The sequence below is a fragment of the Globicephala melas genome, chromosome 5 (assembly GCF_963455315.2).
Source record: "Globicephala melas chromosome 5, mGloMel1.2, whole genome shotgun sequence".
NCBI classification, from domain to species: Eukaryota; Metazoa; Chordata; class Mammalia; order Artiodactyla; family Delphinidae; genus Globicephala; species Globicephala melas.
Genome location: NC_083318.1, coordinates 93,815,676 through 93,826,807, shown reverse-complemented (window position 1 = coordinate 93,826,807; position 11,132 = coordinate 93,815,676). Strand labels below are relative to the sequence as shown.

General features: G+C 39.3%; 1 protein-coding gene across 1 annotated transcript in view; it reads left to right on the top strand.

The window, feature by feature from the left end:
• The first annotated feature begins 271 nt into the window (after positions 1-271).
• CCDC158 (coiled-coil domain containing 158) overlaps positions 272-11,132 on the top strand; it is a 97,479-nt gene continuing 86,618 nt past the window's right edge. Inside the window, exon 1 of the mRNA XM_030878081.2 lies at positions 272-285. The gene's annotated coding sequence lies outside the window, so the exon portion shown is untranslated. The remainder of the gene's footprint in view (positions 286-11,132) is intronic.

The window sequence follows — 11,132 nt, the reverse complement described above, 5'->3', positions numbered from 1 at the left end:
TCCAGGTCTGGCGACGCAGTCCAGGTCTGGCGCCGGCCCCCGCGGAGTAGTCCAGCACCCCTTCCCCCTCCCCACGCCCGGCTGAGGTGCCCTACCGTTGCCCGCGCGGCTCGCTTGGAGCAAGCGGCGGCCGGAGCCCGAGCGCACGAGGAGAGGGCGCAGGGGTGGGCGGGGCAGCGTCCGCGCCCCCGCCGCCCCGCCCAGTCGACGCGGGTGCGGCCGCCGCGCCCGGTGGCGTCCCCCCGGGGATGGGGTCGGTCTCTTAGGATGAGGAGTTGGCCGCAGGTACAGGGGCGGACGCGACCCTGGGACCGGGTGAGGGGGTGGGTCGTTTTCCTGAGGACCCGAAGCAGCGCGTCTTCATTTCTGGAACCTTCCAGACCTTTGTGTCTGTTTTGCACGTGGTGGTAGATGGCCGATAAATTGTTTCTTTATCAGAACGGACTGCCGTTGTTTTCGGGGATCGCAAGACCTCCGGGGACGGTGGCTGAACTCTGGGACCATAGTATTCCTTTTGGTAGAAATAACAGGATCCTGTCCCAACATTACTGCTAACTCCTGTTCCTACCCCGCTTCCGGCGGACGGGGGGAGGGGTGGGGAAGACAGAGGTATGAAGAGGAATGTGTAGCCTTGGACAGTCTCATCCAGAATGAGATTGTATTAAATGCTGTGCAGGGGCCCTTTCAGCTGGAGCCCTCCCTGTTAAGTGAGGAGTCTGGTTCTGCATCAGTCAGAAACAAGAAGTTCTCATGAGACCATCCTTTTCCACAAAACTGTGCTCCAAGTCCCCGCTGAAGCTGTCTCAGGTTGTGTTCATTTATCTTGGTGTACTTTAAGGGCAAGGAAAAGTAGAAGAAAAGTGAAGTCGGCTATTTCTCAGGGTTTTCAGACTGGCAAAACCACTTCTTGCTTTCTCAGCAGCCGATTCGGGAAGGACAGGGCTAGCACTTTCCACTGTCCCAGAGAGCAGCCGGGCAGGACTGTTTCCATGTGTGTAAAGTCGTGGGATGGAGGTGAGGGAGTGGTGGGAGACAGTCTGATCCTCCCAACTCTGTACCACATTTATTGTTTTAAAACTTATACAGTTATCTTTATTTGTGTTGTGGGTAAAGTGGTTTTTAGGCCGTAGAGATATTATTCTACTCCTGAATTGAGGGCAGAAATTGACAAGTTATTTGGTATGTGCATAGCCCTTACTGTTGTGTTCTACGAAGAGGACTCAGTGTTGTCTATCTAGTATGTTAGGGCCACTCGCTGTAATAATCCACAATTCATTAAATAGGGCCTCTGTGAACCACCTGTTCCCAAGCTAGATGGCTCCAAATTATATGGTATAGTAGGCTGAATAAGGGCCACCCAAAAATATCAGGTCCTAATCCCTGGAACCTGTGAATGGGATAAGGAAAGAGGGTAAAGTCAAAGATCTTGTTATGGGAGGTCATCTGGGTGGGTTCTAAATGCAAACACAAGTATCCTTATAAGAAGGGGTCAGAGGAGATTAGATACAGAAGAAGAGAATGCAGTGCGATCACAGTGATGTAAATTGGAGTGATGCAGCCACAGGTCAAGTAATGCCAGCAGCTACCAGAAGCTGGAAGAGGCAAGGAATGGATTCTTTCTTAGAGCCTCTGAAGGGAGCACAGACCTGCCAATACTTGGATTTCAGCCCCGTGAGGCTGATTTTGAACTTCTGTCCCCAGAACTGTGAAAGAATAAATGGCTATGGTTTTAAGCCACCAAACTAGTGGTAACTTGTTATGGCAATTACAGGAAACTAATACACTATAAATCACATAGAATCAATCCTGTATTGATGAATACAGTAAGTCTTCTACATACGAACCTTCAAGTTACAGGCTTTCAAAGATGTGAACGTGCCCCTGTATGCCAGCTGTTGTACTGTACTACTGTACTTTTCAAGGTACTGTACTGTCAGATTAAAAATGTTTTATTTTTTGTGTTTGTTTGTTTTTATATATTATTTGTGTGAAAAGTATTACAAACCTATTACAGTACAGTACTATATAGCCGCTTGTGTTAGTTGGGTACCTAGGCTAATTTTGTTGGACTTACGAACAAATTGGACTTACAAACACGCCCAGAACGAAACTCGTTCATATGCAGGGGACTTACTGTATTTTAAAGCTCTCCAGCTGGGGCAGTGGCAGGTGTAGTGGTGGAGACCACTAAATATTTCCTGAACCCCGTAAATCCTAAGGAAAAGACTGAACAAAGAATTTGGTGAGAAAAGAAATTAAAAAGTGCATAAGAAAGAGGTGGTCTAGCACTTCAAAGCAATTTTTTAAACTTCTGTTGTATTCGTATTAATATATCACCGCATTTGTTCTGGTTAAGAGAATAAAGGTACAAAGTGAATTAGGCTTGGTCCTTAGCTAAGACATTGTTGGATAGCTGTCATGTGTATATCAAATAAGAGTTGCAGACACTTGGGGATTGAGTTCCAGGCTCAATCCAGGGGAAAAGAGGTAATGCCAAAGTGCTTCCATGTGGCGGGGAGTTAAAAACAACCTCTAGTCATCTTGAAATAAAGACCCTTTGGAGTATTCAAGGTGCAGGAAAAAGCCAGTGTTCAGGTTTAACTGATTGACTTCTGGGTCCCAGGCAGCTCATTAGCACCCCTATTCTTACCCCACAAAACATCACAAAAACGTACAAAGAGTAGCCAATCTGCTTTCTTTTTGAACTGCTTTTTTGAGGTATAATTTGCATACCATAAAATTCACCAATGTTAAGTGTAAAATCCAGTGATATTTAGTAAATTTAGAGTTGTGCAGTCATCACCACAAATCAGTTTTAGAACATTTCCATCACCCAAAAAAGATCCCTGGTACCCATTTGTAGTCAATCGCCATTCCCAATCCCAGCACCAATCCACTCTAGATCACTGGCCTCCTTTAGAGTTAAGGTTTTAGTTCCTCTGCTGTACTGCTCCAGTGGCCTCATAACTGGCGCCTTCTGCTCAGTATATTTCCCACCCAGCCGCTAGAGGATTATATTCCCCTGGTTAAAATCCTCCAGTGGCTTTCCACTGCAATTATAGAATAAACCCCAAAGTCATTAGTATGACTTTTTCAAGGCCCCGTGAGCTCTACCACCAGCCAACCTCACCAGCAACTTCTCAGGATAATTTAGGAAAGGAACTGCTAATAAGCACAGCATTTCTTTGGGCACAGTACACAGTTGGCTGTCTATAAGCAGACCTCCCGTTCTCCCTGGACTACATGCAGCTTCGGTAGCCTCCTTCCTGGCAGTCAGTGAACCCTTAGCCCTCTCATCTCAGGACCTTTGCATGTAGCACTTCCTCTTAAGATCTTCCCAATCCTCTGCAGGGCTGAATTTTTGTCATTCAGCTCACATGTCACTTAAGGAAGTCTTTCCCTGACCTACCCTAACTAAGTAGTCTCAACTCCTTCTCTCTGTATATTATTACTACCCTGTGTTATTCTCATCATTGCACTTGACCAATCTCTAAAATTATATTTTTGATTTGTTTGGTTAGTGTCTTTCTCCGTTAGAATATAAGATCCACGAGGGCAGAAACTTGATTGGTCATGATCTTAGAAAGTTCTATCTCCAATATTTACAGAAGCACTATTCATAGCAGCAATACATTGTAAACCATCAAAATGCTAACAACAGTAATGAATAATTACCAGAGGTCTACTTTGTACCAGGCCCTGTGCTAAGTGTTTTATATGCATGAGTGATTTAATTAAAGCTTACTACTTTTGATGTGAGAAGAGTAAGGGGAGCATGTCCTCCAAATATAGTCCCCTACTTTAAATTATATGTTTCAGAGGCATTGGGCAGTTTTCGTTCCCTTTTTATTAGAACACTGATTTTAAAGACTGGATCAGTGTACATTGCTACCAGTTACATAGTTTTGAACCTCTTTCTCCACATCCCTGAAAGCTAAACTGGAGAGGATTTTGCTGGGAAGAAAGGAGGAAGAAAAAGAAGAGTATAAATACAAACAGGGTCCTGAAAGAGCAGGACATGCTCAGGACACAGCTAGTAAACATTGAATGGTGCACAGTGTGCGTCAAGGGAGTGAAGATGAGGCTTCCTTATAACTTTTGACCACACTTAAGTCTCCTTCACTGAGTTAAAAGGTGTTACAGAGATAGACTCAACAGAATGTGGAGTTTGAATAGATGAAGAGTGAAGACACTGAAATGTCTGACTTGGGAAGTTGGGTTTATGGTATCACTATCTGAGAATGCCCTAGAAAACAGGTTAGGTGGGAAGGAAAAGAGACCAGATTTGGGATAAGATGAATTTAAGGTGACTGTAAACATATATGCAGAGGTGTTAAAGGAACAGATTTCATTAAAATTTATCTAGAGCCAAAATTTTTAAACAAAAGAGCATGAAACTTGCTGGAAGCAGTGGAATTGTCCCTATCTGGCTTTGCTGTTGACTGAAATCATCTGTGAGAAGTCACTGTATTCCTGGTCATCTTTTTGATGAATGTTCTCCATACAAAATCATAGAATGTCCAGATTGGAGAAGATCTTACACTTCTTCTAGTCCAATACTCTGCCCAAGGGAGGACAGCCAGTGGCAAGTTGGCATCCCAACGAATGCTCATCCACCCTCAGTTTGAACACCTCACAAGGAAGTCCACCATGTAAATATCCAAGGTGCTCTAGTTTTTAGAATGTCCATTTCCACCCTGAGCTAGAACCTACCTCCCTTTACTTCTGTTCATTATCCTCATTCTGAACATAGAATATTGTCATTCTTTTTTTCCAATGAGGTATAATTGATATATAACATTATATTAGTTTTAGGTGTATTCCACAGTGATTTGATACTTGTATTGTCATTCATTTTTCCAATGAGGCAACTGCTTACTTAGATTCCACTGAGATAGTCCAAAAACCCTAGTTGTTTATCTCAGCTCCATTGCTTAAGATTTATAGACCCATTTCTGACCTATTTCTGATTTATAGACAGAAGTTCCTCTGCTCAGTAACTTTTCTAACCAAGCATAAGAGCTGTTACCTGGTCAAAGTATCTCCAGCAGTGAAAAGCAGTTTAAATGGTCAGAAGACGTTCAGGGGGTCTATTTAAGTCAGCTTGGACAGTACCTGGAGAAAGGTCAGGTCTGGGAATGTAGACACGGGCCTATATTGTTTACTTGCTGCGCTATCTTGATAATGTCAATGAGACCTATACCAACAAGATTAGCATTGGGCCAATAAATAGGGAGCATATAATTGAACATGTTCTGTTGTATAAACATAGCCTAGATAAGTGCCATAGGCTATAATATTAAAGCATACTTTCATATACAAGATAAGCCCAAAGGAAAAAGAATTTAGTTTTGTTGCTGCTGTGTTGTTGTATGTGTGTGTTTTAGGTGTTGTCAAGATCTTAAGTGATGAAAATTAACTTGCAAATTGAACTTTTTGAAAATAATAAATTTCAGATAATGAAGTATTCTATATATTAATGAGCAGATTAAAAAATTTTTTTTTCAGGTGTTAATAGTATAAGTGAAAATAAGAATATCCAGATTTTAAGGTATTTCTTGTTTTACTTTGAGTTATATTTAAGAATTGTGACTAAATACAACTGATACACTAATTTATTATATCTGTATCTAATTTTAGAGCCTGAAGTCTTAAACTTGATGAATGCTTAGGCTGGAGTATCTAAGATAATAAAGTTATAAGGGGTTTATCTCTGTGGTTTTCAAACTCTGCTCCGTGGAGCCTTCTGAATTCCATAAAGGTGTTTGGGAGGCAGAGAGGAGGGTGTGTAGTCGGGGTTACGGTTGGAAAACATAACCGTAACCTCACTTAGTAATGGTGGAAATTGAGGCTCAAAGATGTGAAAAGATTTGCCCATGCTTTCACAGGTAACCAATGACAGAATTACATGCCCTGATCCTAAGTTCTGTGCTTCTTATGTGCTGCCTCCCTACAAGATGGTTTTATGTACTGGTGAAGTAGGGTCTAAATAGCTTAATTCTCCATTATATTATAATGGTCCCTGTGTTTACTCAATGCATTTTAAACTCACTCTCTTTTCTGTTAGTGGACCTATATGAAACTTATATCTTCTTTCTAGATATATAGAAAGATATAGCCATTTATTATGGGCAAGTGAGGGGGTATACACTGCCTAAATTTTAAAAACAATATTGTTATTCATGGCTTACTGTGGCACTATGTACCTGTAGATTGAGGCAAGTACTGTATAGTAAGGCTGACTTGAGTTATCTCAGTTAACTCTTATTCTTTTGAGGTATATACTCTATCTCCATCTTACAGTCTTACAGAGGTTAAATATAGTTCTCAAGGTCACATAGGTGGTAGATCACAGAGCTAGGATTTGAACGCTGACAGTCAATGACAACATCTAGGGAGAAAGAATGTGATTGAGAAAGCAGACAGTAAGAGTGATGTGAAGTTATTGGTAACAACAATAACTCAGGCAATAAAGGGTTATTCAGTAATAATTGCTCTCCTCATTGCGTTTCTGAGACTGTACCCGCCCAGATATGTGGTATTTGGATCAATCTTGGGGTACCTTAGAATTTTCTAGGGGAAACATTCCTGCAGACTGGTTCTACAAGAGTATGGACCAGTTTTATAAAATCACCAGTCTCAGGCTTCTGTGAGAGGTGGCACTCTAGGGGCTTGAGTCATTAGTTGACGAATCCAGTCATCTAAATATAACACACATTATACATAATCTTTCCCAATCAAAATAGAGCATGGATTCTAAATCAGCTTACTGTGGAGATAGTCACATTTTATCACAGTCACATGAGAGGTCCACTTTACGTAGCCATAAGGAAAGAAATCAAGGTGAAGACTGGTCACATTAGGGAAAGTGGGTGTACAGTCACCACGGCCTTTTGGAAGCCAAGGAGAAGGGGTAAGAACCCAGGAGATAGTTTTAAGTCTTTTAGCTCAACTATGTAGCAAAAGCTAAAGCCTATAAACTATTTTCCTCCAAAAGCCCTCTTTTGGTGGTCTGTGGTTTCTAAGGCCTTTTCTGCAACATTCCAATTAAATAACAAGAGTAGAGTCTTTACCTAGCTATTATTCGTCAGAAATTTAAGGCTCCTTTCAATGTGAACCTGTTCATAATTTTAAACCAGGTAGAATTGTTCTTAATAAATCTTGAGCATACTAGAAGAGGCCAAGATCTTATGTGTGTACTTTACTCAGAGATTTAAATCAGACACATGTAAGTTCATGTTTTGATCCCCAAATCAACAAAGTGCAGCGTTTTCACAATTTTATGACTTACTGAGGCAAAAAAACCTTTCTTTTCCCAGGAATCCTTAGTAATTTAATAAGTTTTATGCCTGAAAATAGGAATTATCTTTCAGTTCTTACAATTCAATGCAAGTAGAGAAACACTGAATGATTTGACCAGTTTAATGATTTGGTCAGTCTAAAATAGTGAAAATCTAGATTACAAATACTTTTTTAAAGACAGATTTCATTACTCTATGGTACATAAAATAGCTAGCAGCATTGACAAGTAGAAGTGCTAAGCATCTTTACAAATAAATGGTTTTAAAATTCTTGTTTAAGTAGATAAACCTGTGCTGTCTTCTTTATTAATTTTCTAAGAAAAAAATTTCCCTCTGAAGGACTGTGGCTCCTAATATCCTACCAACAATCAGTGGATACTGAATTAATGAGTTTATTATCATCATCTTATGCCAAAGTAGAACATGGTTTCCATATCAGAATAATTTGAAGTCAAACCTTTTCCTTTCTTCTCTTTTCTCCAACTTCTAGTACCCGTTCTGCTTATCTTGCTTGTAGGTTCTGTTTCCTTCTTGATACCCAGAACTCTGGTATCAAGCGGAGTGGATTAGTGTATGATCTCACAATGCTGGGCTTTGATTCAGCCTGTCCTGCTAATTCCTTCATGCTTTTGATCTAACTGTAATTTATGATAATAACATTACTCAGTAATTTACATTTTCTTACTGTCTTTCATCATCCTGAAGAATCCCCAAATGCATCACTTTAGTGTGTAAGCTAAATTATACAGCAGACATTCATGATAACACTTGTTTAAATGAGAGGTTTTCCCAAATAGCAATTCCTTCTGTTAGAACATTTAAATTGCCTAGCAATCTTGAGTAACATTCCATTTGTTATAATTCTTTATGCAATGTCTCCCTACCTACTACGTATTTCCTAAAAATGATAGCACAAAACATATTAAGGTAGAATTTATCTAATTGTTGTTTTGACAGGTGGCACCTCAGTAATCTAAAGGGAGAAACTGTGAGTGAAATAAAAAGGAATTCTGTTCAACAAAAATTCTTCTTAGCTCAGAAGTTTTTTTTTTTTAAATTTAACACTATGCTTACATTGTGCATTAATGTAAAAATGGTAAGCAGTATGTTATAAGTGATCTTCCTCTTTCCATCATTTTGATGGTCCTTGCCTATATTTTTTTAAAGAATCAGGATTCTGATTCATTACTTTGATCTGTTGTTTTTCTGTTTTCTTCATTAATTTCTGCTTTTATCTTTATTATTTCCTACCATGTGCTTTCTTTTGTTATACTTTTTCCCCCTACCTTTTTGTGTTAGAAATCTAATTCACTTATTATCATTCTTTTTTTAAAATTGAAATAGGTGTTTAAGGCTAGGAATTTTCCTCTTTGCATTGTTTTTTTTTTTAAGTCTGTTGTTTATTTATTTATTTTTTGGGGGGGCTCCGTTGGATCTCCGTTGCTGTGCATGGGCTTTCTCTAGTTGCAGCGAGCAGGGGCTACTCTTCGTTGCGGTGCGCGGGCTTCTCATTGCGGTGGCTTCTTTTGTTGCGGAGCACGGGCACCTAGGTGTGCGGGTTTCAGTAGTTGTGGCTCCCGGGCTCTAGAGCGCAGGCTCAGTAGTTGTGGTGCATGGGCTTAGTTGCTCCGCGGCATATGGGATCTTCCTGGACGAGGGCTTGAACGCGTGTTCCCTGCATTGGCAGGTGGATTCTTAACCACTGCGCCACCAGGGAAGTCCCTGCATTGCTTTAATGTATCTCAGATTCTGATATGTAGTGCTTTCATTGTCATTATTTTTCAGAAATTTTTAAATTTCTGTTTATATTTCTCTTATCACATGAGTTATTTAATACAAGGCCTTTTAATTTCCAAGTGGAAAGGCCTTTTTGCTTTTGGGTTTTACTTTTATTTTTATTTTCTAGTTTTATTACATTGTGACCAGAGGTGGATGTTTGTCACATTTCTATTTATGGAACCTACTGATCTTTTATTTGTGCCCTAAAGTATGATTGGTTTTTGTGACTATTCCATGTGCACTTGAGAGGAAGGTATAGTCTCTATTATCAAAATGTAGTGTTCAGTATATATCCAAAAAGTCTACCTTAGTGATTATTTCATCTAAATCTTTTATATCCTTACTTATTTTTTGGCCGCTTGACCTATCTCATACTGAGTGGCCTGTTAAAGTCTCTCATTATTACTGTGTTTCTAGTTCTTATTGCGTTTCCTGTAATTTATGTTTTATCTTAGTGGTTGCTGTGTTACATGATACATGGAATCAGAGGTATTATATCTTTACTGTGGAATGCAGCTTTTAACTTTAAGTGCCCTTTGTCTTATTTAATACTCTTTGGCTTGAGGACTACTTGGTCTGGTATCAGGATTTTAACCCATGCTTTTTAAAAAAATTTTATGGAAGTATATTTGTTTTACAGTGTTGTATTAATTTCTGCTGTACAGCAAAGTGACTCAGTCATACACATATATATATTCTTTTTCATATTCTTTTCCATTATGGTTTATCACAGGATATTGAGTATTGTGCTGTACAGTAGGACCTCGTTGTTTATCCATCCTATATATAATAGTTTGCATCTGCTTATCCCAAACTCTCAGTCCTTCCCTCCCCCACCTCCCTCCCCCTTGGCAACCACAAGTCTGTTCTCTATTTCTGTGAGTCTGTTTCTGTTTCCTAGATATGTTCATTTGTGTCGTATTTTAGATTCCACATATAAGACATATGGTATTTGTCTTTCTCTTACTGACTTTGCTTATTTGCTTATTATGATAAGCTTATTATGATAATCTCTAAGTCCATCCATGTTGCTACAAATGGCATTATTTCATTCTTTTTTATGGCTGAGTAATATTCCATTGTACATTGTATAGCATTGTATACCACGTCTTCTTTTTCCATTCATCTGTCAATGGACATTTAGGTTGTTTCCATGTTTCAGCTATTGTAAATAGTGCTGCTATGAACATAGGGGTGCAAGTATCTTTTTGAATTAGAGTTTTGTCTGGGTACATGCCCAGGAGTAGGATTGCTGGATCATATGGCTACTCTATTTTTAGTTTTTTGAGGAACCTCTATACTGTTTTGCATAATGGCTGCACCAATTTACATCCCCACCAACAGCATAAGAGGGTTCCCTTTTCTCCACACCCTCTCCAACATTTATTATTTGTAGACTTTTTATTGATGGCCATTCTGACTGGTGTGATGTGGTACCTCATTGTAGTTTAGATTTGTATATCTCTAATAATTAGTATTATTATCATTTCATGTGCATCATTTCATGTGCATCATTTCATGTGCATATTGGCCATCTGTATGTCTTCTGTGGAGAAATGTCTATTTAGGTCTTCTGCCCATTTTTCAATTGGGTTGTTTGTTTTTTGTTATTGAATTGTATGAGCTGTTTATATATGTATTTTGAAAATTAATCCCTTGTCTGTCGCATCATTTGCAAATATTTTCTCCCAGTCCATAGGTTGTCTTTTCGTTTTATTTGTGGTTTCATTTGCTGTGCAAAAGCTTATAAGTTTGATTAGGTCCCATTTGTTTATTTTTGCTTTTATTTATATTGCTTTGGGAGACTGACCTAAGAAAACGTTGGTACAATTTTTGTCAGAGAATGTTTTGCATATGTTCTCTTCTAGCAGTTTTATGATGTCATGTCTTATATTTAAGTCTTTAAGCCATTTTGAGTTTATTTTTGTGTATGGTGCGAAGATGTGTTCTAACTTCATTGATTTACCTGCAGTTGTCCAACTTTTCAACACCACTTGCTGAAGAGACTGTATATCCCACTGTATATCCTTGCCTCCTTTGTCGAAGATTAAT